Raw genomic sequence first — 26052 nt, 5'->3', positions numbered from 1 at the left:
CAGATTTTTCGCTTGCGTAATACATTTAACTGGTTCTTTTTATAATAATTTGATTGTCAGACTGCCTTAAAAAATATGATGAAATTATGAAAATAAGACCCAAGCTTAAGCGGAAATTTCATATTAAGTTTACCCAGCAGCACTTGTCCAACAGTGTGATTCTTTTATATTTAGGTAGAGAGCTGCAGCGGACTATTTAAATTCTGACACTTCCCTGCAAGAGTCAGAAAGGCATGAATGGTGTGTGTGAGCGTACGTGTGTGTGTGTGTCTGCAGTGACACGGCCCACCCTCTTAGCCCGGTGTGTGCAGACAGCCGCGCACCTGAAGAGTAGCAGGTGATTACCGGCCTTAATGGGCTTAACAAGCATGACAACGGGAGGTCTGCTGTCCATCAGCGCAAAAGCCATTAGAGGCAAACAGTGAAAGGAAGAAGGTGCTGGTGGAAGAGTCAGAGTGATGAAGGGATGAGAGGAGGGAGGGACGAAGAAGGATAAAAGGTGCAATGAAGGAAACTGCTGTAATGAACCGCCCGGTCAAAACCAAGAGGGTCATTTAAAGCTCTTTAACTGTGGACAGGCAGAGTGAAATTCCTCTCTGCGCTCAAAGCACACAGCCCCTCCTTTTCCTCTCAAAAACACCTCTCCTCAATCCCCTCCAAGGTTTACATAATATCTATAAAACCACTCCATCTCCTTGTATTTTTTTACCGGCGCTAGACAGAGGCAAGGGCAGATTAACAGATCTGTAATGCAGCACTTCAGCCGTCCTGCCGCATTTATCAGAGCCAGAGCCTCTCCACATCTCTCTGTCATAGCTGGTAGTATGAGTGGAGGCCATCGCTAGTGCCCATGGAGTGTCTCACCCCCCAACCTGATATAAAGTGCTTTTGGGCATAATCTAATTGTGAATTTATAAGGAGAAAGACAGTCAACTGTCAAATCCCGCACATAACTGCAAGAATAAGTAAGACCTAGGAGGTTAAGGGTTAAGCGCACCTCAGAAGTGCTTTTAGGAGCTAGCATTAGCAGGAGAGCTCTGCACAGCATTCCCAGCCTAGGCACACTGCACTCTCATTTAGCTGAAGGAAATCCAGAATGGGGCTGCAGTGGGTTTCCTGGCTGTAGAGGCTGCTGAGAGCCGTTTCTGTTTATTCATCACAGCCATAACTACATCTCCTGCAGCATTGTGGCAGAACACTATTGTGTGATGCATGGTTATGTTCGGGGTGGGGTGCTTCTGAGATAACTGGACGAAACAGCAGAAGACCAGGTTCGCTCCAGACTCTTAGCTAGGTGATTCCGCGTTTATGGAGATGCATTAATTTTAGCTGCTGTAAAAACACCATATGATCACACATAAACTACAACAAACGCTCGTTTAGGATTTGCCTGTTCGGCTCTTTACAGCGCAGATGGGTAAGAGAAAGGGTCTGTGAAGCGGGTGTTACGTGAGTGTGGAGGAGAATGGATCTGGATGGGTGTTGATGTGCCACGGTGTGATAAAGGGAGAGATGACACCTGCATTTCGCTGCTGCAGTTCACTTCAGATCAGCAGATGACATGTGATATTGTCTGGGGTGCTGGCATCAAAGCCTAGAAGTATCAAACCTGATTTCATGTGAGAAAAATGGCACCGCTGACAAAAAGTTATGAAGTCGAAATTAGCAAACTTGCAAAGACTCGATATGTCTTTTTTTCCATCATTAGCAACACTAGCAGCACAGATCTTGGGACGTCATCCTTTGGAACAGACAGACATGTCTTATAAACTATTAATTGCCTTGAGATTTAGTGAAGATATCCAGATTTCTCCCACAACGTATGACTTTGGTGATACACTGACTTTTCCTCCATGAGATCGTAATATTTGAGTGAAATGTCTCCAGGGCTATTGAACTGATGGCCATTACATTTGGTGCACACATTTGTTGTCCCCTCAGGATGAAATGTGAACTTTTCAGCGTCATCAGATCAATATTGTAATTCATCCAATACTTTGGTTCATGACCAAATACTGACAAAACAAATTGCATGCTCATCAGTGTTAGCTGTACATTGTGTTTACACTTATTCATGACCTAACTATTGTTAACATGAAAAAAAAAAAAGGCTTGCTGTTTGTGAGGTTTTTGAGAATTAGCAATTTTATGCAACTTTTAGCCTTGAGTCATTCCAATCAGGGGCAATACAAAAGCCGAAAACACGATTCACCTTTTGTGAGCTAACGATATCCTTTCTGTTTTTTCTGCGTGGCTTGAATAAACCCTCATAAAGTCTTCATGACTTCCAAACAACGGCTTCTTAATTTCTTTCCTGTCTTGATATCTCAGAATACTGAAAGCCTCATTGGAAGCAGATTGGTGTCGTTTGCACTTTGCGACTTCCATCTAATTGAATTTTAATGATCATGCAGTTGTATGACAGTCATGATAGGGCTGTGGGTAAATATTCACGCCATAAACTTGCACAGTAAAAGCATCCCTCCCATCTGTCTCGCCACAGAAAGGAAAAATCATAATGGAGACATGATCGTTGGATCTCTGTTTGAGCACAAGGACAAATGAAGAAGAGTGAACAGAAAGTCGCTGCACGCTGGAGCAGCTAGCTTTGCCAAGTTATAGGTGACATTAGTTAACATTCAGTGGAAAGATACATAAAAAATGCTGTTGCAGAAATAAAAAGCACTTCCTTCGCCCAGATTTAACATTCAGAATATTGACCTGCTGTCTCAGCTCAACCTCTTTATCCACAGACAAAAAACGGTTGAGTTACTAAAGCACCACAAATGTTGGCCATTGTTTAAATATGCAGAACCTTTTATTGAGCCGAATTTTGTCTCTGCATGCTGATTAATCTGTACCTCCTTTATGGGCACTCACATTATATCAGCTCGTCTCTGATCAGATCTTCCCCTGTTAAGCTGCTGTTTAGTTCATATTCCCTAATGAACTCCTGTTCTGATGGAGCCATTGAAGCTAGCAGATTAGACAGGGATTCTCACACAGTTTATCTTTCAGGTTGATTATTTGTGTGTGTGTGTGTGCGTGCGTGTTTCGCAATTAATTTTTCTCTCATCCCTCTGAAAAGCTCAAACTTCACATTGCTATTAGGTTTGTCTGTCCATATTCTATACTCTGTAAACATCACGCACTTTGTAATTGCAGGCCAATGTCATCCGAGGCCATTTGTGCAATATCGTTCCTGAACTGTACAGATCCCCTTAATACCACACTTTTTTATTAAGATTATGGTAAATGAAGTAAGTACCTTCATAAAAACCTTTGAGGACAGTTAGGCGGTAAACCAAATTAAACCTACATAATTCACATATCAAAAACACCTCCAGGCATTCATGTTGCTGATGCTTTTACATCAATAATAGATCTCTGGACAGTTTAGTTTAAGCTAAATTTAAGATAGGATTAAAAGTGTTGGCTGTGTTAATCAGTGTATCAAAAGCCAGTCAATGCATTTATCAATGCAGCTCAGGTCTGTTTTGAATTGAAATAGCAGGGCTCAAATCAAGTCTTTAACTTAGCTTTGGACTTGCTAAAAGCCAGTACCTTTGTAAAAATGTGGGGCCAGAGCAAACATGACGAACAAATTATTATCATAAACGGGAATAGAAGAAAAATTGTGGTGGCCCTCTTTTGCTGATTGCCACAGGCTGAAGGTAGCACGAAGAAAAGTGTCTGAAGAGGCCAGTGAAGGAGCCAGCCAAGAAGCCCTCTGCCTCCAGTCTTACCTCCCCTTCACTGTCACCCCCTCTGCCTTAGTTCAAACACTTGAGCCACGGCCCACTAACTGTTTGAACAAGACCACTGAAGCATCGACGTGCCGGCCAAATTCACCCAGGCAATTTACAGAGCCTGCTAGACGCGATGGCAGGGCCAACAAAGCTTAAAGCTGCCATACGACACGTGTTTGGTTGCTAATTGGTACGGGAGTCATCAGTTTCCCTTATACATGTCAATGATTGCACACGAGCTGGAGGGGGGAGTTCCGCTTTGTAATCCAGAGAGCAATTAACAAGTCACGGCGCCGGCAAGTATGATAGTTATGACTCATTCACATTATTTGTAAATGGAGAGTGAGAAAATGAAGCATGACTGCAGACTCAAAGCATGTCCTAATTGTGCTGCCATTTGCCATGCACTCATTCAGCTCGCAGTGACGAGATCAAGCGATTCGTTTGAGAGCAGCTCCCAAACCATACGCGTTCATCAGCAACACTTTGCTCCCCGCAAATTCGCAGCGGTTTCAGAAACAATCACCACCTGCATTGATTTATTTGATTTTCGGAAGTGTTTTAATGGATTTTATGAAAACAGACGTTAATGATTCAGATGTTAATGACTGATTCGCTGCGCTGGGAATGTGGATTGTTCTGTTGCAGCCAGCCGCTTGACATCTTGTCTGCAGCAGGGGTCATCAACCTGTCAATCATAATTGACCTGTCTATCTTTCTATCTCAAGGTGATCGCAAAGCATTTCGGCTGACAGGTCCGTTTTGATTTGTTCAGACTGCCCTTTCAGAGCGGTGTGGGAAAGCCTCCGCCGTGTTAAGTCACTGCTAATTCTCGGCGATCGCTTTCTGCTGCTCTCGTTCCACTTTAAAAGCTCACAGACGAATCACATGAACGCTTTCATCGGGAAGCAACTACATGAAATGCACTGACGTGACCTTTACTTTCTCACCTCCGCACAGCTGGCCAATCACTGCACAAAGTGGCTGTTAATGTCTGAGAGGCGGTTCCAGAACATTACAGATGCTGTCGGACACAGCGCCTCTAATTTGGGCATCTGGGATTTGTGAGGGAGGAGGATTCCAAAGATATTCACTTCTGATGGTATGTTCTTGGTCAAATCAGCATTTTGTGATTAACCTATGGTCAACTTTCATTAATGAAAGAACAATCTAAATGATTGTACATATAATTTATGCAACCATTAGTAACAAAAGGCTCAAAAGTGCACATGTACATTTGGTTTGGCTCTTCATTTCTTATGGGAAAAGAGTTAAATGTACTGCATGCACAGGATATAGTCAGAATACTACCAACAATATCATTCTTGTAAAATTAACCTGTAATTGAATTTTTGAATGTTGAAAGCTGTTCTTAAACCATGCATAGTTTTGGTCTCTTTTGAATAGAAACAACTTTATTCCCAGCAGTCAGAATCACTGGAAGTGCTACTGGCATTGAGTAATAGAAGTTTGAACACATCGAAGCTGACGGTCTTTATTTCCACCTGAATATATATATGTTTATTTTATTTTATTTTATTTTTTTTTGCAAATAGGTGCTTGCAGATGAGTATGACTGGACCTTACTAGCTGGAAAACACAATGGGACCACAGGCTGAAGGCAAGTTCAATAAAAACTGATAACAATACCACAGAAACTGAATATTTTACATAATGTTTTTCTCATGGTAAGTCGAGTCATTCTCCAATAAAAGTCAATTTATAATATTTTATCTGGATAAACATTTCTATCTATATTCAGGCTATCTATATTTAGGCCTTGACATTAATATTTTGTGTATATATACTGATATTTAGTCTGTATTTATATTAAAACCCTGTGTAATATCCCGATGAATTCATGCCAATCATCTGCACAATCAGTTGCAGTCGGCTGGATCTTTATACAGAAGAAGAGAATGAGGCCCTTCCTTTCAGCACAGACCACTGTTGGCTATTTTTAAATTAAAAGGAAAATCCTAACTGGTCATGCGAGGTCTCAATCAAAAGGTCTGAGTGCAGCAGCTGTCACCTATGAGCGCATGCTTACTGGAGTTACCAGAAAAAATTAGGAATATTGGCACGTCTGCTGGCTAAGTTGAGATGATGATGCAGCTTTCCGTGCATTTTTATGCCGTTCTGGACAAAACATTTTTCTGGATCATCTGGACCTTTGCCAGTGAAACCAGACTGTTTTTGTCTAAGTTTTAGATTGTGGGATTATATGAGACTTGGTGAGTTGCGTCCATTTTACAATCAAATCAGATGTTTGTTTTTTGTTGGAGTTGCTTGTACCTGCTTTGTGATTGTATCTTGAAATGGTTTGCACCAGTCAAATGCCGAGAATCTTTGATTTCCAATGATGCATGGCATGAGTGCAAGTTAAAGGCAGCAGTTGTGTACAGAGACAGACGGACCAATTAACGCAGCGATGAGCCTCGGGCAGGGAGAGGGTTAGGAGGGGAGGCTAGGATTTCTGATGTTCTGTGTGTGCAGAACAGTTGCTAAACTATTGCAGCATTAAAAAAAAACCAAAACAAATATTATATAATATGCTAAAAAAGTGGGAAAAAGAAATCCAGTAGCCTTGATTTTTATCTCGGCTCTTGCAGTACTTGAAAGTCTTGATTGAGCACAGGTGTGGGGGTGTGCATGTCTAGTTTTCTGTCTGTGAAAATCTGCACTGTCTGTTTCTATAGGTGGCTTCAGCTGAAACATCAGAGCTGTCCCGGGTCGACATCATTTCATCTCCTGTGCTCGCTCTCTCCGCCCTCCCTCATCTGAGATGTCTGCTGAGATGAAAGAGACAGACAGACAGAGAGCAGCTCTGACGGTGTTCATCACAGCAGGCTAACGTCATACGGGCAAAAGCTCGACGTCAATTTTTTCTTTTTCTTTTTTTTTTTTTCTGCTCCTCACTCAGTTTTGTTTGAGTCAGTCAGCATCCGCGTCAAAGCTTATCCGGCGGTCGCTGCCCACCCTCTTCAAACCCTTCATGACATAACACAGCTCTGTCTCCCGCTGGGTTTGCCTGGGTGGTCACCAAACATGTCCACATACACAGAGAGAGCGTGCCATCTCTTGGACCAAAGTCATCTGTTATTTGGCTGATGAGCCAGAGACTGAAGTGAAAGAGGTTAGGGAAAGGTTAGCGAAAGGTCTGGCCCACGGAGTAAAAGAGAGCGAGGCATCACAGATAAATTAGTGCAAGACAAAGCCTGCTGGTCTCAATCAGGCTGGTAACCAGTTGAGTGTAATACCTCTTTTTAAATTAGTCACTGATAGGAGGACAACGACAGGACAGCCGCTTCACTGCAGGAGAGAGGAGAGAAGCCTAATGGAAGTGGGATTGCCTTTTTCACCAGCTGAGCCCCGTGGCATGGTCTTTTTCTTTTTTTTCCCCTCCCAAATTAGCAATTTACATGTCTATACTCCGTCTTGGTGCCGGCCACCTTTTTTGCATTTTAACATGTCTATTTGGGCCGAGACAACGGGATCAGTGGGGGGAAAAGGAACCAGAGCAAATTGAATCACGGGTGGAAGGTAACCTTGAAAACAATCTGGCCACAATCACAACAGGAGTTTAAGGAGGAATTAGGAGTAAATGAGCGGGACGCACCCCTCAGCACTGCGACGCATAATTGGACAAAGCAGTTTTGAGTGAAAGAGACATTGTCACCTGGGAATCTGCTCGCGCATACGCGATGGTCAAATGGCAAATAACCAGCAAATGCCTAACAAGCCATTTCTAGTCCATTTGGCAGAACATTGCTTCATAATTTGATTTATTTTTTCCTCTCTGTTTATAAAAGCCTGTTGGAGCTGCTTTGAATACTGATAAGTCATGGATGCCTGGACGCGTGCCCGCTATGCCTGAGACCTCTTCAACAGACAGACATGCATCAACATGCACATCTGCACTCCTTCACAAACACACACCCACATACATCACAGGCTGAGCAACATGTCACTGTGAAGCGCGTGCATACATGTGCGTGCGTGTGCGTGTGTATGTGTGTGTGTGTGTGTGTGTGGACGAGGAAGGGAGGGAAATTTATCAGACGCAGCAATTCGCTTCTCTTGTGTTTTTCCACTCGGCCCCTCATCCCACTCTCATCTCACTCTCTCCTGTGTCTATATATCTTTAGCCATTTAATTAGCTGGACAGGTAATAAATTCCATGTCTTATGTGCTACTCGCTAGTTTATTTATTTATCTATCAGCCTTTTAGAGCAGTCCAGAATCTCAGGGCCAGACTCCATTATAAGGCAAGTAACATCTCCAGCCTTTTAAGGTTTGAGTCATTAGTTAATCAAGCTGACAGTGAGACAACACGACGGCTGTTGTGTCAACTTCAGCGGCTGTTGCATGGAACATTTGCACAAAGAGATAGCGCACATGTACACCTTGGGGATATATGTGCTATGTACATCTAGAGCATGCAGGCTTTTGTGCGACAATTAAAGGAAAATAATCATCCCAGCCTCAGTGTGTGTGTGTGTGTGTGCCTGTTCCCCTGTGTGTCTGGCTAGCCAGATAAGAGCATGTGCAGCCAGGTCCTGCCAGATCGTGCCACATCATTTAAGACTCAATGAGCTGTCAGTGATCTCATTGCTGGAGGACATATGTGTCAAGCAATGGGATGCCAGCAAGGTCAGGTCATTGGGTGTTTCCCTCTGCTCGCCGCTCCTGCACAGTGCTGCAGGAGTTCAGCACCTCCACCACCGATGTTTGATATTGCATCGCGTGCCTTCATATCAGCGCCTCTGCTTAATCCTTCCCTAATTGAATCAGGCTGGATTCGCACTGCTTGTTACTGTTCGACTTTGGTGACAGTAAAGCGTGAATGAGTGTACGTGTATGTGCATGGGAATAAGCAACGTGTTAATATCATTAGCTCTCATCTCTCACCATTAGTCAGACTGGCAGAGCTAAAGCGTGGTGGACCCGCTGAGGATCCCCTAATTAAATGCGCGCACTGTGGTAAAGTTAACATGTATGTATCCTGTCATCATAATTGGCCACTCTGGCAAATATCAGCTTTTACTGAGTACAAAAGGTTAGTGTTATCCGTAGCACAAAGTACACTGATCTGTATCTGATTCAATGTGTCACTTGTGAAAGCTGTGATGATAGCATGTCTGAGACTCACAGCTCAAAGCTTAGATCCTCCATGTTGCTCCTTTCTTTATATAAATGTTGTGTATATAAATTGCCAAATGTGTGCAGGAATGAATATACAGTACAACATTCAGATCCTTTACATGAAAACGTAATTAAAGCATCAAAAGTCCTTGTGTTGCAGTAAAATGGTCCCTGTCAGTATTTTACGATTATATATGATGGTTTTTGGACAAATATTACTGCTGCATTAAAGTGCATGTTACGTTTTACTGCTGTAGATGTTTAAGCTAGAGCTCATTTCAGCGTTTTTATACACTGTTGGGTAGTTTAATCTACAGCAATGCATCATATTCTATGAGACCATCATATGCAAGAACCATGTCTCCCTAAAAGATTTTTCTTTTTAGCTTTTAACTGTTTATTTATCTTAAGAATTCCCTCAACCCATAAAGCAACACTTAATCCTTTTATTTATCAGGACTATTCAGAGTTACCAAATTTGGAGATACATGGTTTCCACTGGACAGGAAGGGTGACTGAATATTAAAGCTATTTAAGTAAAAAGTACAAAACTTACCTCTAAGATGTTGTGTAGTGGAGGTATAAAGTTGCACAAACAGAATTACTCAAGTAATTGAGTATAGTAATTGAGTAAATGTACTTAGTTACATACGACCACTGTATAAATAATATGTGTTAAAGTATGCATGCATGTCTGTGTATCCAAGTACAAATGTAGTTATTTTGAATATGCATAACCCAGTAAGGAAACAGAGTGGTCAATACATGCCCAGAGTAAGGTCAAACCTCTAAAATGATTATTATTATGAATAATACCAATAATTAATGAACTAAATATTATTATTAAGTGAAAAAGGTCCATGAGGATATGCTTATTTACAGTTACAGTTGAGTATGTGCTACTGTGTGTGTATGAGTGTGTGCACTCGTACTGGCGAGCTAGTGGAGTGCTTGATGGAGGGCCATTACATCCTCGTTAGTTCAGCCTCAGTGCTCTGGGTGTGGAGCACAGCTGCCCTCGCTCCCCGAACACTGGCAGAATCGGACCCAAAAGACCACCCCCTACTCCCCTCGCCATCCCTCTCTCCCTCTGCTTGACCTCTGCCTCCACCCAAGTGTCTACTACTTCATCTTCCTCTCTCTGGAACTCTCTTTTGCACTGTTTTTTTTTTTCCAGCCCAAGCATGCTTTGCAGTGACTTCAGCACTCCTCTGAAGAAGTTTAGACTGCAGATTGATGTTTACTTATCAACAGCTGTTCCCTGCATACATCCTTGAATGGCATCAACCTCGATTTCCTGCTGTAACAAATCATTATTCTGCTCATTCTCTGACCTCCTACAGTGTGTTAAATCGTCTTGAAACCTCGTACTCTCACTGCTAAAAACATTTTACTATTTTCCTCCCTATAAACCACAGCGGTTTCAAGACTTTCCAAGATTTGAATTGTTCATATAATTTACCTGAGCGGCTGCTTTATTTACTGCCATGCAGACCTTTGGAAGCACCCACTGTCATCACAACCTATTTTTGAGTTCAATTAGTGAATTTGGCCTTTTATTTCATAATAACATTACAGTTGTACATCTCTGTATGAGCCGAATCAGATCAGCTTCCTGAAGTTTTGAATGTCCCAGTGTTTTGGTGTCAAGTGGTCAATACATTAGGGACATTAAGCAGTGATATTAGAGGGACGCTACAGCATCCAGAAAACATTCAAACAGGTCGCTGTAGTGGAAATCGATTATCACCAAGCAACATTTAACTCCTACAACAGTTACTTCTATATTTACTTGTAAACACTCGTGTCATCTCTCCACCTTTAACTGTCTAATTAAGTGACAAAATGCCCAATTGTGCTTCTATTTTTCAGTTAAATGGTACACTGTGCAGGGTTGGGCCGGACGTTTTCGGTGGATAAATAGTGTTTTAAAATGATGCAGTGTGATGAAAGTGTATTTTTTAGCTATTCCTTTTTTCCCCACTTTATTACATTTTTCTCTCACCTTGCATTTCTAAATGAGTGAGTTGTTTAAAGACTAAATATTCTATTGTCATCCTGTTTGAATGGTGTGTAAAAAAAACTAATAAAAATGTGTTGACAAAAAAACGTGTATGTCCATGTGGTTAAATTCACTTTCAAGCAAAGAGTTAAACAAGCATGTTGCTATGCAGAACATAAAGGCAACTGCTGTTTGAACATAAAAGTCATTGTAATATGATTAGTTTTATGCCTTGTACTGTACATTAGAAAGGTTGGTCAAGACACAACACCAAAAAGCTGACAGGAATCTGTCTAGAATGAGGCCAACAGTGAAATATCTTATTTATAGGCCTTGGTGGTTTTACCCTGTCATCTTGCCTGGAAATGAACCACTATTCCAAAAGAAAAACAACTACAAACACAGATGACAACAACACAGAGAGGTCCAAAAAGAAAAGTTGGATTCAAAAAGTTTCCTGGCTGAGCTTTTATAGAGGGAGAGTCAATGTGGGGCCGCTGCGTGTTGCAGCGTGTGGAGCGGAAGGAAAAGCTGCACTGCCATCCGCCGAATAGAGACAGGAGTCAGTGAGACAGAAATTGAGTAAGAGTATTATTCATCCATGGGCAGCCTTCCATCAAAGAGCTCTTCCCTGAAAAGCACGCAGATACAGAAACACACAGCTGAAAACAGACACACCCAAGCAGACAAGGGGACAAATACATGCATTTCTCAATACCCCAGAGTGCACGCCATTCTCATTCTAATTCTGTGGCAAGCAGAGACTTTGAGAACAAGATTTGCTCTTTTTATCACCTGAAATACATTTACTTCAGCAGCTAGTGGAGAAGCTTTATCTAAATGAAATCTATCCCTGCTACAGATCTCACTGACATTACGCCGCTCCACATCTTAAACAAGCAGCCTGATACCAAACCCAAGAACTACAGATGTTTTGTGGTTGTTTTCTCTCTGTGTGTGAGTGTGTGTGTATGTGTGTGTGCTCACAAAAACGACAGAAAGCCAGAGAAAGAAGTCTTGTGGCCTAATATATGTCATCTCCACTGAAGATGGTGATATTTTTGTATCAGAGACAAATAATGTTTATTCCAGCTGAAGAAAGGATGACCCTGATTCGGCACTTCCTGTGTATGTTTGTGCGTGTGTGTTTGTGTGTGTGTGTGTGTGCGCGCGCATGTGTTCCTAAGACTTCAGGGGTTAGTCCAGGACATGGACGTGGTGGTTGGCACACAGCATGCCCTCAGATCCGTCTAGCATTCTTAATGAACATAATTGGCTCAGACAAAAACATTTAAATGATGATGAGCAGATGGCATCATTCACATGGGCTGCATAACAAGAGGCTGGCACCGCGATATGCAGGAAAAATTGCAGGTGAAACTTCAAAAATCATCCTCTTAACTCAGGACATCACAGCAGTAATCAGATGCAAATTACCTAGCCAAATAAATCTTTGATTAGCTTTCATCGCGTGCTGTTTCTGTTGTCTCTGGCCTGCTACTGGTTGCTGCAAACACAGTAGCATCCCATCGTGTCGTGAGACGCCTGTTAATTCCTGAATGAGTGTCTTGGACATAATTTGTGCCTCACGACACACCCATCAAGACTCCCTAGAATAGCTCCACAGCACTAATACTGCTGTAAATCTACACAAACATGATAACAAATGCATGCACACTCCTAAGACATGTATTAGAGTCAAGTGTTTGGATAGAGGATAAAATGGTAAAGCTGCAAATAACAATAATGTTTGCAGAGGTTGACAGGTAAATCATCTCTTTCTCCTGGCTCTGATAATTAAAGCAGGCACTAATGGGACGGAGAGGGAAAACACACTAATACAGCTTTGGGCTGGAACAGCTGCTGCGCTTTGATGAGCACCGAGGTTAGCCTATCATACACTGTCTCCGATCATCAGGAGAGCAGGAGCAGGTCTGCTTTAATTACAGCACCTGGAGAATATCCTAGGGCTTTCGTCTCAAAACATAAAGCACAGCGTGCACTTTTTAAAGGGGTTGAGACTATATGGCCAGGAATCCACGGTATGTTATCGTTGAGTGATTTGCAACTCTTTGCAGCAGTTCTTCTTTCAAATTGTTTAAATCTTTTAGTTTTATCCTCAGGAGGTACCTGCCAAGGAGCCATTTAACCACAATGCACACTGTCTAATTTCACACTGTGTTATAATGTACATTAAGTGTTATTCCCTCGTTTGAAAATGGGCTGGCAATGTTTATAACAGCAAATCTGCAACACCATACAGACGCACAACTGGATCACCTGGCAAGTGTGGGAAAATACAAACTCAGAGGTCAGACAGGATGTTGATTTTGGAGGATTCAGCAAAACCCTGCATAACACTCAGGAACTTTTTTCTGTTCAATAATGGTTGTGTTTTTAAATGGGGGAGCAAACTTGGAAAGATACATACTAGGCAGGGATACTGGGGTCCTTCCCCAGAAAATACATTTATATATATTTATAGAGATACATTTTGTGCATTTCTACACCACTACACAAGAAACAGCCGCTTGCACTAGTCTTGATTACTCAGATTGAGGGCAGTGGTGAGTGCTGTAATAAAGGTTTGGAAAATATTCGTCCAAGTTAGTCTGCTTCTGTGTGGGGCAAAAGAGAGAGAGCACAGCAGAGCACAACAAAAAATAGCAAGAGAGATTACAATAAAAGGTAAACTATAAATGTCAGCTGGCCAAACTGTTCAATGTTACGTAATGGTAAAATCAGAAAAAGGTGAGCAAACCCTATGATGCATTTTAAACTTGGGCAATATGCATTAATGTGCCTTTCGCTCAGTGTGTCCAATACCTTAAGGCAAGGGAGCGATCATGGTTATGACGGGTGAACTTTATGGTGAAGGTTGGGCAGCTGCAACATTTGAGTAAGCTGAGTGAAATTCATGATTATGAGGAAGAAAAAGGACGTGCTACACAACCATTCAACACCCTGACCTCCACATCAAGGGTGCCACTCCATCAGAATACGCGCTTCTCCATGGTAACACATGCTGGGTCCATACATTTACATCTTGTGGATTTGTATTACCTTACATTGATCATATTGTGATATATATTGTAACTAATGGGCTACAGTTTAAGTTAATGCAAGGGCATTTTAAGCTCACACTGACAGTATAGCTATCATGTAAGCAGGCCTCTCTGCTCCCCAGCCAGAGTTATATGCTCTATTTGTTATTATTATAGACTCTCCTGATTTAATATTATAGTGGACACCAATTCACCTCCCATACAAAGTGTATTTTCAGTTATGAGGTATGCTACAATGTACTATAAAATGAGAACTGAGTGTGCGCCACAGCAGTATTTTGTCCGCACAGGCTTATTTACTGTATGGACAAAACTATGACTGCATTTTTGAACGTGCATTGGTTTGTTTTTTGTTTGCACCCTACATTTGGACGTCCAATTTCTTTTTGAGGACTGGAAGCTTTCAATCACATCTGATTGGTAGGTCTGTTTAGCTGCTATCAGGGTAGTCGGTCTATCATGCTACTAAGTTCCAGTTCTAGTGTTTGACTACATGAACAAATCTGGTGAGCCCAGAAGCCCCCGAGTGGTCTTGAGGTGAGTGGGTATGTGTCAGACCTGGTAAGGCTATTTCCTGGACAAAGAACATACCAGTTCAGACCAGGTGTGAAGCAAACTCACAAAAAATATCAGGACAAAGCAGTCGTTCCTTCAAAGAAACACAAAAGCCGCAAGAAGAGAAAAAGAGAACTCAATAGTCGGGTGTTGAGTTGTGGTAAAAAATCTAATGATATTGCCAAATAATTCAAGGCTGAACTCTAACTGTAGACATTTATGCAATATTCTGAGTTTTTTATACAAGAGATTTTTATACAAGATTGTGCTTGAGAGATAAAAACTTTCTGTACAAATTAAAGCGGTAGTAGGCAGTTCTATTCTTTCTGTCATTGAGCAAAAATTCCATAATAACACTTCGGAATATTGTGACTCAAATGGTCTGAGAGGAAACTAGACTACTGGCTCCTGTTTTCAGGCTTCAGAAAATCTAGGTTGTGACAGGAGACTCTGGCAAATCACAGGCCATTTCAGATGGACTAGTCAGACTAGTCCTGCTTACCCAGACCTGTCTCTACCCTAGCAATCCTGTAATTTATATTTCCAATTCCTCTTTTGCCTCCAGTGGCGTCCAGTACAAAAGAGGTCCATGAGCACGTCAAGGCTGAATTTTTTTTTGGCTCGTGTTCGATTTCATGTTCCTTACTGCCACTTCAGCTTGAGTTACACTGAGGGACCTCGGATTTTTGTGATATTATTAAACACACTACACACACATAATTGGGCCTGCTGAATCTGCTGGGCCCAACCTTTTTTTTTTGCATTTTAGTATAAGAAATTGCATCATCATTTTTTGGTTTTGTCCAATGGCGAGATTTCAATGGTGACTGTCAAGACTGAGACCTGTGAAAACTGACTCAACACTGGTGTGATCACAGTCTAATGAGCTGTGTGGTTCAGCACCATGGACAGAGACAGCACTTCCCTGCAGACACCGTCAACACAAGTATATTAGACTGAACAGCAAAGCCTTCATTAGAACCATCAGATACAGAAAGTGTCATTGTGCCATATGGCCTTGCTAAGAGATTATGGTGATGTTTATTTTTTATGAGGTCCGTTGGGAATCAAGCTGAGTTTTAGATAAAACATTTAAAAAGAACAACTTAACCACACAAGAATCGAATTAAAAGATCACACAAACTACATGAAATGAATCATTTTGGATACTTAAAATAACAGAAAATCGACAGAAAATGTCGAGTCTGCCGGTGGAGAGCTCTTTGGAAACTGCTGCACAATCGAACATGAGAAGCAGCGGTTCATTAGCAACAACATTTCAACAAGTTTTAATTTAAAAATACTCTTTGTTTATCTCCTCATTATAGTTTCTCTTTAATTGTGCCTTGTGTGATGATCAACGATTACTCCAGCATACACTGGTGCTTGTGCTGCACATGGCTTCCAGCCTGTTGATCTATTTGTGCGAGAGACTGAACGTACGTGCACCCACACACACACACACAGACCATGCACATGCATACGCAATAGCTGTGTGCTTCCAGCCGCTCTGGAAGATTCCAATTACCAGATCTTCAATGATCCACAGCAGCACCGCCTACTGTCAGTGTGTTAATTTAACTTGGGCTAATTAAATATTCATTTTAACAATCGCCGCCACAGGGGGCTGCCTGCCGGAAGGACCGCTGACTGCAGTTATGTGTGTGCGTGCATGAGCGTACCTCTGTGTGTCACATGTGACCTTTAGAAACATGTGCTGCGATTCCTTTTTGAGTTTTCTTTCTTATCTCTCTTTTCACCCTCTCCCCCCGCCCATCCATTTCCTTTACGTTCCCTTGCTTGTCCTGAGGCCCTGCAATTAGTGACTGTGCTCCCACTCGCCGATGCACCGCTGAAAAGGGGGGACCACCCCACTTGAGGGGAGCCCGAGTGATCAAGCCACAGGACAATCCCTGAGATTTCATTAAACCTCCATTTAAGGTTTCATCTGGCCCAGGGAGACAAGGGAATAGAGGGAGGAATTAATACCACTGGCTGAGAGGAAGGTGGAGAGAGGCGGAGGAAGAAAGCAGTCGCTTGGATCTCTGATTTCCCCTGCCGAATTGGGGTTTGAGAGGGGTGCAGGCGAGATGTTGCCTTGGCGACGACAGGTGTGCACGCAGTGCCTGTGGCAACGCAAACACACAAAAACACATTGAGTGCCCTGTGTGAGCGTGGAGTTTCCTATGGCTTCCTCTCTCTCTGCCAGAACACATGGAGGCAGATGCTGTCTCAAACAGGGGGAACTTTTAGCTGTTAGCCTGAAGACTCTGTGTGTGGCTGCAGATGATCAAACAAACCAGCGGAAGGATGTAAATCTGAGAGGAGCAAAACGTGGATTCAATGCAGTGCCACAACTTTGGTGACATGCTGTGCAACAGGAACAGGGACTTGTTGGCATCAAAGGAAAGGTTATGTGCTGTGACAGCTGCCATTTCAGTTTTTTTTTTATCCCCAGATTCATGTAACTTGCTTCTTTTCCGTTGAGCCAAACACGACTGTTTGAAGTAATAAATTATCAATGGACGGGGCTTTTGTTCTAAATACCTTACACGCATCACTGCTAGTTGAGCTCAAACACACACACACACTCACTTGGTCGCACAGACACACACAGTGCACAGAGTAATTAAAAGAGCCTCTGTGGTGGTTTAACTTCTACTATGACATAAAAGACATTATTCTGACAACCATAGCTTGTTCTTATCCTCTTGTCGCACGTACAAAGTCACACACAGACTCAAACACAGTACTTAATCCAGAGGATTAAAGGTGTTTATCCTTAAGATTATCTTGTGAAAAAATGGCATCTTTCTTCCCTCTGTGGCATTTTTTTCCAACAACAGACTTTCACTTATTTGCATTTTGCAAGCGCCTTTCCCAGGATGCTAATTTAATGAATGCACAGGAAATGATGCATTAATGCACAGAAGATGATGCCCTTCCAATGCAGAAGACTTGCCAGCAGCTAGTTTGCCAGGGGCTAGCGAATGCTTGATGTACTGTCAGCTCAGCAGCCCCTGGCGGGAGCTTTTTTTTTGATGGAGACAAAACCGTTGGATGATCTAAAGGGAAACAAAACCCACACACACTTGATACGCTCCCAGTTAAACTATGCTCATTTCTTTGGTAGTGCCATTGTATTTGAGACGGCAAAAAAAAGTCACCGCACATGACTTTCTCTTCTTCTGCTGAATTTCTGATGGTGGAGGTCCTGTGGAAGTGTAGTGACAAAACACTCACATTTCCTGGATCTGTCCCTCTGTGGCTCCATTCCAGAGAAGCATCCACAATGTCCTAGAAGCTAGAACCAAGATGAAGATCTCATTTATGGTTTAAAATTATGTATGTGGGTGATCTAGAAGAACTGCACTGAACAAAGCAAGATAAATACTTGTTGAGGGTGCTGTTGTTTGCATACCCCCCTTTTTTGAGGGGTATGTTTTGTGGGTACAATTGTATTATTTATGTATTCTTAGTTAATAAGAAGTGATTTAGAAAAAAAAAAAAAAAACACACTTGATTTTTAGTAGACCTGCACATATAAACACAGTTTCTAGTGTTTTTACAAAATCCATCAACACCAACACACACACCAACATTTAAAAGCCTATGGGGTCTTATCTATCCTATATTGTGCTGTACCGATGTATTTCAGTACAGTGTTCCCTCATCGCACAGTGAGCAGTGGTGAAAGTGCGATGAGCCCATGATAAAGAGACGGGAGGTTGTGTAAATGAACATGAATAATGCATGCGCCTCCTTTGGGCGGCTGGCAGCTGCCTTTGAGAAGCCTGTTTTAAAAGTGGGCCTCTCAGCTTGACGCACACGCAAAAGTTTTCCATGCGGTGCTGTGTGAGGTGAATGCAGCATGGTGATATGTGGCACCGCAGACCTGGGGAGAGGCATATATTGTGAAAGGCGAGGGGAGATGACATGAAACGCAGCGGTGGTTCTGTACATTTGAAGCTCAGTGAGTGAACGCACTCTTGAGGGCTCCAGCATCAATTGTGCAGCACAGAGTCTGTGTTAAGTTCGTCCATCCATTGCGTTGCATTGTATGCTGAGGTTATGATTCCTCCCTTCATGATTGCTGAATGTTTGTACAAAATGGTGAACAGAGCAAGCTGCCGTGCCAATGTTTGAGGCAGTTAAATTCAACAGGTGGCCCAGGTGGTGCTGGATGTGGAACCAGCAGCTGCTAACATAACACATAACAGCCGTATAATGCAAATCAATGTACAGGTGGATGACAAACTGAAGGAAAAAGCTGAACTAGAAAATTCCCCCTGGGAAATTTTGAAAGGGACACGGGGTGCGTTCGAGCCGACAAAATTATCTACGTTTTAAAGTTTGAATGAAGTCTCTAGGAGAAACTATGGCGAAGCAGCGGACAATTGAAAAAGGCTGCAATGTGAGAAAACTGCAGATATCAGAGGTAGTCAGTCCCTGATTAATGAATTGCTCTCAGCTGTGTTTCTGTGGCTTTCTCCTTGTCTGTCTCTGTTGATCACCTCAGCTGTCTGTGTCTGCTTCTCTCCTCTGCTTCATGTCTCTGTTAACATGAATTAATGAACTGAATCAATAAACATGAATGGAGCTAATGCTGACGGAGCTAACAGAGCTAACACTAACGGAGCTAACAGCTAGCGGTGCGAATAGAGCTAACGGCGCTAACGCTAACAGAGCTAACTGTGCTAACAGAGCTAATAACGGCGTTAACAAGGGGGCGGGGGGATGGGGTTTTCATTATGCATTTGTCTGTGTGTGTGTGTTTATGTATCTGTCATTGTGTGTGACTGCGTATGTGTGTGTCTTCGTCTGTTTGTGTGTGTGTGTCTGCTTGAACTACACAAGCAGCCCAACCAGCTCCTACATGGAGATGTGTCTGGTATATGTGTGTCTGAATGTGTGTGTGTGTGTGTGTTTGTTTGTGTGCGTGTGTAACTTCTGCCCCACCTGCTGATAATTACCTCTCTACCTCTCCCACTTTTTACCTGTTCCTGTTCAGTTTTGACGTGCTTGTTTTTAATCACTTTTTAGCTGTTGGTTAGCCCTGCTTGTGTGTGTGTTTGTGTGACTACTTTCTCAACCTTTTTGGCAAAGCGCTTGGTGAAGCTGAGTTTAACTGTTTGTTGGATGGAGATTGTTTTCAAACAATGCCCTTGTTTTGACTGAGCTCGTTAAGATAATCATTCTCAGGCTTGTTGTCCTGCAGATGTGTGTGCGTGGGTTATTGACCGGTGTGTGTGTAAATGACAGTTGCACCTGTTAAACTCCTCCCTTGAAAAGCGGCTTTTTCGCTGTCGGTTTCTTCCGAACAACTTGCGATTGTGTCAAAACCGTAGCTGCTATCAAAAAACCGATTACACTGTGAGATGCGGACAAGTCTGGGCCAGATGTACGTGTGTTTTATGTCCAGATATTCTTTAGAAAAATGACAAAATGGTCGACTTAAAAAGACTCTGCGACTCAGAGAACAGGAGTTTGTATTGTATGCAGTGAGATTTGGGTTCGGCGAACCTCCTGAACTAAATCCTCTGGTGAGAGAACCGTACCTCGTATCAGAGTGTACTATAGATCATCGGACTCCCGAGAACTTCCTGAGTCCGGCCATCTCCTCGTTTTATTCCTGACACAACAACTTTTCGTTTTATGGCGATCTAAAGACAGGAGGCATTTCTGCTTTGCTCACAAAACAGCTCTGAATTTTAACATGGGACTTAATGGGAGAACAGGAGGGCGCTGGCTGCACAAAACGTCTCACTATTTAAATTCAGTAAGTCTCTCGGCTTTTTCGAGGACATCACACGAAAGAGGACAAGTTTGTCTACAAAATGAGCCCAAAATTATGCGTGTAGAGTGTAATTTGTGGCCGTAGCGACGAGAAAAAGAGAAGATTTTCAGATCGTTTTTAGACTCTGTGCCACTCTAGCACGCACTCTAGCACGAACATTCCGCGCAATACACACCCATTATAATCTCAAAATTTCCCGCCAAACGATCACTGTCATTGAACAGTGACTGATCAAAAACTATAGGACCAATCAAAATGTGGATGAACACACCAATAGACCAGACTTGGGTCTACATTTTAAAGTTGAAATGAAGTCTCTCGGTGAATGTATGCCTGAGCTACAGATGTTTGAAAAACTCCAATTTCAATCTTGTTTTTTTCGCCCGTCCCATTCATTTCTTATGGGAAATTTATCGCAGTTTTTCGCGTCTTACGACGCGAAAAACTGCGATAAATTTGAGAAAAGTAATAGCACACCGATCCCGAACAAAACGCACGTTTTGATATATAATTTGCGAGGGTTTTCTCAAAGCTGTGGGACGAGTTTGAGGACGAAAACTTGGAGGAAGATGAAAAATAATAACTAGAAAATTCCCCCTGGGAAATTTTGAAAGGGACACGGGGTGCGTTCGAGCCGACAAAATTATCTACGTTTTAAAGTTTGAATGAAGTCTCTAGGACAAAGTATGGCCGAGCAGCGGACAATTGAAAAAGGCTGAAATTTGAGGAAATTTCCCCATTCATTTCTTTTGGGAAATTTATCGCAGTTGTTTGCGTCTTACGTCGGCCTTCGATGGTCATAGCTCGAAAACCGTAAGAGATATCAAAATGTGCCGAGGGTCATTTTGAGCCGACAAAATTATCTACGTTTTAAAGTTTGAATGAAGTCTCTAGGAGAAACTATGGCGAAGCAGCGGACAATTGAAAAAGGCTGCAATTTGAGAAAACAGCAGATATCAGAGGCAGTCAGTCCCTGATTAATGAACTGGTCCCAGCTGTGTTTCTGTGGCTTTCTCCTCTGCTTCATGTCTCTGTTAACATGAATTAATGAACTGAATCAATAAACATGAATGGAGCTAATGCTAACGGAGCTAACAGAGCTAACACTAACGGAGCTAACAGCTAACGGCGCGAATAGAGCTAACGGCGCTAACGCTAACAGAGCTAACTGTGCTAACAGAGCTAATAGAGCTAACGGCGTTAACAAGGGGGCGGGGGGATGGGGTTTTCATTATGCATTTGTCTGTGTGTGTGTGTTTATGTATCTGTCATTGTGTGTGACTGCGTATGTGTGTGTCTTCGTCTGTTTGTGTGTGTGTGTCTGCTTGAACTACACAAGCAGCCCAACCAGCTCCTACATGGAGATGTGTCTGGTATATGTGTGTCTGAATGTGTGTGTGTGTGTGTGTGTTTGTTTGTGTGCGTGTGTAACTTCTGCCCCACCTGCTGATAATTACCTCTCTACCTCTCCCACTTTTTACCTGTTCCTGTTCAGTTTTGACGTGCTTGTTTTTAATCACTTTTTAGCTGTTGGTTAGCCCTGCTTGTGTGTGTGTTTGTGTGACTACTTTCTCAACCTTTTTGGCAAAGCGCTTGGTGAAGCTGAGTTTAACTGTTTGTTGGATGGAGATTGTTTTCAAAGAATGCCCTTGTTTTGACTGAGCTCGTTAAGATAATCATTCTCAGGCTTGTTGTCCTGCAGATGTGTGTGCGTGGGTTATTGACCGGTGTGTGTGTAAATGACAGTTGCACCTGTTAACTGAAAAGCGGCTTTTTCGCTGTCGGTTTCTTCCGAACAACTTGCGATTGTGTCAAAACCGTAGCTGCTATCAAAAAACCGATTACACTGTGAGATGCGGACAAGTCTGGGCCAGATGTACGTGTGTTTTATGTCCAGATATTCTTTAGAAAAATGACAAAATGGTCGACTTAAAAAGACTCTGCGACTCAGAGAACAGGAGTTTGTATTGTATGCAGTGAGATTTGGGTTCGGCGAACCTCCTGAACTAAATCCTCTGGTGAGAGAACCGTACCTCGTATCAGAGTGTACTATAGATCATCGGACTCCCGAGAACTTCCTGAGTCCGAATATCATCTCGTTTTATTCCTGAGACAACAACTTTTCGTTTTATGGCGATGTAAAGACAGGAGGCATTTATGCTTTTCTCACAAAACAGCTCTGAATTTTTACATTGGAGTCAATGGGAGAGCTAGAGGGAGGTGGCTACACAAAAAGCCTCACTATTTAAATTCAGTAAGTCTCTCGGCTTTTTCGAGGACATCACATGAAAGAGGACAAGTTTGTCTACAAAAGATCCCAAAATTATGTGTCTCCTATTCACCGTTTGTATTTTACGGCAATTTTAGAAACACATTTCAGGCGATTTTTCACCGGCTGTCTCACTCTAACTTATGACATCACCCACTGTAGAGGGAGAGATTCTGAGCATTTTTGTGAGAAACTTGATGGTCTTCAGATGGTCATAGCTCGAAAACCGTAAGAGATATCAAAAAATGTGCCGGTATTAATTTTGAGCTGACAAATTTATCTACGTTTTAAACTTTGAATGAAGTCTCTAGGACAAAGTATGGCCGAGCTGCGGACAATTGAAAAAGGCTGAAATTTGAGGAAATTTCCCCATTCATTTCTTATGGGAAAGTCTTCGCAGTTGTTCGCGTCTTACGTCGGCCTTCGATGGTCATAGTTCGAAAACCGTAAGAGATATCAAAATGTGCCGAGGGTCATTTGGAGCCGACAAAATTATCTACGTTTTAAAGTTCAAATGAAGTCTCTCGGTGAATGTATGCCTGAGCTACAGACGTTTGAAAAACTCCAATTTCCATCTTTTTTTTTTCGCCCGTCCCATTCATTCTTATGGGAAATTTATCGCAGTTTTTCGCGTCTTACGACGCGAAAAACTGCGATAAATTTGAGAAAAGTAATAGCACACCGATCCTGATCAAACCGCACGTTTTGATATATAATTTGCAAGGGTTTTCTCAAAGCTGCGGGGCGAGTTCAGGGACAAAAATTTGGAGGATGATGAAAAATAATAACTAGAAAATTCCCCCTGGGAAATTTTGAAAGGGACACGGGGTGCGTTCGAGCCGACAAAATTATCTACGTTTTAAAGTTTGAATGAAGTCTCTAGGACAAAGTATGGCCGAGCAGCGGACAATTGAAAAAGGCTGAAATTTGAGGAAATTTCCCCATTCATTTCTTATGGGAAATTTATCGCAGTTGTTTGCGTCTTACGTCGGCCTTCGATGGTCATAGCTCGAAAACCGTAAGAGATATCAAAATGTGCCGAGGGTCATTTGGAGCCGACAAAATTATCTACGTTTTAAAGTTTGAATGAAGTCTCTAGGAGAAACTATGGCGAAGCAGCGGACAATTGAAAAAGGCTGCAATGTGAGAAAACGGCAGATATCAGAGGCAGTCAGTCCCTGATTAATGAATTGCTCTCAGCTGTGTTTCTGTGGCTTTCTCCTTGTCTGTCTCTGTTGATCACCTCAGCTGTCTGTGTCTGCTTCTCTCCTCTGCTTCATGTCTCTGTTAACATGAATTAATGAACTGAATCAATAAACATGAATGGAGCTAATGCTAACGGAGCTAACAGAGCTAACACTAATGGAGCGAACAGCTAACGGTGCGAATAGAGCTAACGGCGCTAACGCAACCAGAGCTAACTGTGCTAACAGAGCTAATAGAGCTAGCGGCGTTAACAAGGGGGCGGGGGGATGGGGTTTTCATTATGCATTTGTCTGTGTGTGTGTGTTTATGTATCTGTCGTTGTGTGTGACTGCGTATGTGTGTGTCTTCGTCTGTTTCTGTGGCTTTCTCCTTGTCTGTCTCTGTTGATCACCTCAGCTGTCTGTGTCTGCTTCTCTCCTCTGCTTCATGTCTCTGTTAACATGAATTAATGAACTGAATCAATAAACATGAATGGAGCTAATGCTAACAGAGCTAACACTAACTGAGCTAACAGCTAAAGGTGCGAATATAGCTAACGGCGCTAGCGCTAACAGAGCTAACTGTGCTAACAGAGCTAACAGAGCTAACGGCGTTAACAAGGGGGCGGGGGGATGGGGTTTTCATTATGCATTTGTCTGTGTGTGTGTGTTTATGTATCTGTCGTTGTGTGTGACTGCGTATGTGTGTGTCTTCGTCTGTTTGTGTGTGTGTGTCTGCTTGAACTACACAAGCAGCCCAACCAGCTCCTACATGGAGATGTGTCTGGTATATGTGTGTCTGAATGTGTGTGTGTGTGTGTGTTTGTTTGTGTGCGTGTGTAACTTCTGCCCCACCTGCTGATAATTACCTCTCTACCTCTCCCACTTTTTACCTGTTCCTGTTCAGTTTTGACGTGCTTGTTTTTAATCACTTTTTAGCTGTTGGTTAGCCCTGCTTGTGTGTGTGTTTGTGTGACTACTGTCTCAACCTTTTTGGCAAAGCGCTTGGTGAAGCTGAGTTTAACTGTTTGTTGGATGGAGATTGTTTTCAAACAATGCCCTTGTTTTGACTGAGCTCGTTAAGATAATCATTCTCAGGCTTGTTGTCCTGCAGATGTGTGTGCGTGGGTTATTGACCGGTGTGTGTGTAAATGACAGTTAATGACACACCTGTTAACTGAAAAGTGGCTTTTTCGCTGTCGGTTTCTTCCGAACAACTTGCGATTGTGTCAAAACCGTAGCTGCTATCAAAAAACCGATTACACTGTGAGATGCGGACAAGTCTGGGCCAGATGTACGTGTGTTTTATGTCCAGATATTCTTTAGAAAAATGACAAAATGGTCGACTTAAAAAGACTCTGCGACTCAGAGAACAGGAGTTTGTATTGTATGCAGTGAGATTTGGGTTCGGCGAACCTCCTGAACTAAATCCTCTGGTGAGAGAACCGTACCTCGTATCAGAGTGTACTATAGATCATCGGACTCCCGAGAACTTCCTGAGTCCGAATATCATCTCGTTTTATTCCTGAGACAACAACTTTTCGTTTTATGGTGATGTAAAGACAGGAGGCATTTATGCTTTTCTCACAAAACAGCTCTGAATTTTTACATTGGAGTCAATGGGAGAGCTAGAGGGAGGTGGCTACACAAAAAGCCTCACTATTTAAATTCAGTAAGTCTCTCGGCTTTTTCGAGGACATCACATGAAAGAGGACAAGTTTGTCTACAAAAGATCCCAAAATTATGTGTCTCCTATTCACCGTTTGTATTTTACGGCAATTTTAGAAACACATTTCAGGCGATTTTTCACCGGCTGTCTCACTCTAACTTATGACATCACCCACTGTAGAGGGAGAGATTCTGAGCATTTTTGTGAGAAACTTGATGGTCTTCAGATGGTCATAGCTCGAAAACCGTAAGAGATATCAAAAAATGTGCCGGTATTAATTTTGAGCTGACAAATTTATCTACGTTTTAAACTTTGAATGAAGTCTCTAGGACAAAGTATGGCCGAGCTGCGGACAATTGAAAAAGGCAGAAATTTGAGGAAATTTCCCCATTCATTTCTTATGGGAAAGTCTTCGCAGTTGTTCGCGTCTTACGTCGGCCTTCGATGGTCATAGTTCGAAAACCGTAAGAGATATCAAAATGTGCCGAGGGTCATTTGGAGCCGACAAAATTATCTACGTTTTAAAGTTCAAATGAAGTCTCTCGGTGAATGTATGCCTGAGCTACAGACGTTTGAAAAACTCCAATTTCCATCTTTTTTTTTTCGCCCGTCCCATT

The sequence above is a fragment of the Chelmon rostratus genome, chromosome 16 (genome assembly GCF_017976325.1).
Source record: "Chelmon rostratus isolate fCheRos1 chromosome 16, fCheRos1.pri, whole genome shotgun sequence".
Classification (NCBI taxonomy): domain Eukaryota; kingdom Metazoa; phylum Chordata; class Actinopteri; order Chaetodontiformes; family Chaetodontidae; genus Chelmon; species Chelmon rostratus.
This window is presented reverse-complemented; position numbering follows the sequence as displayed.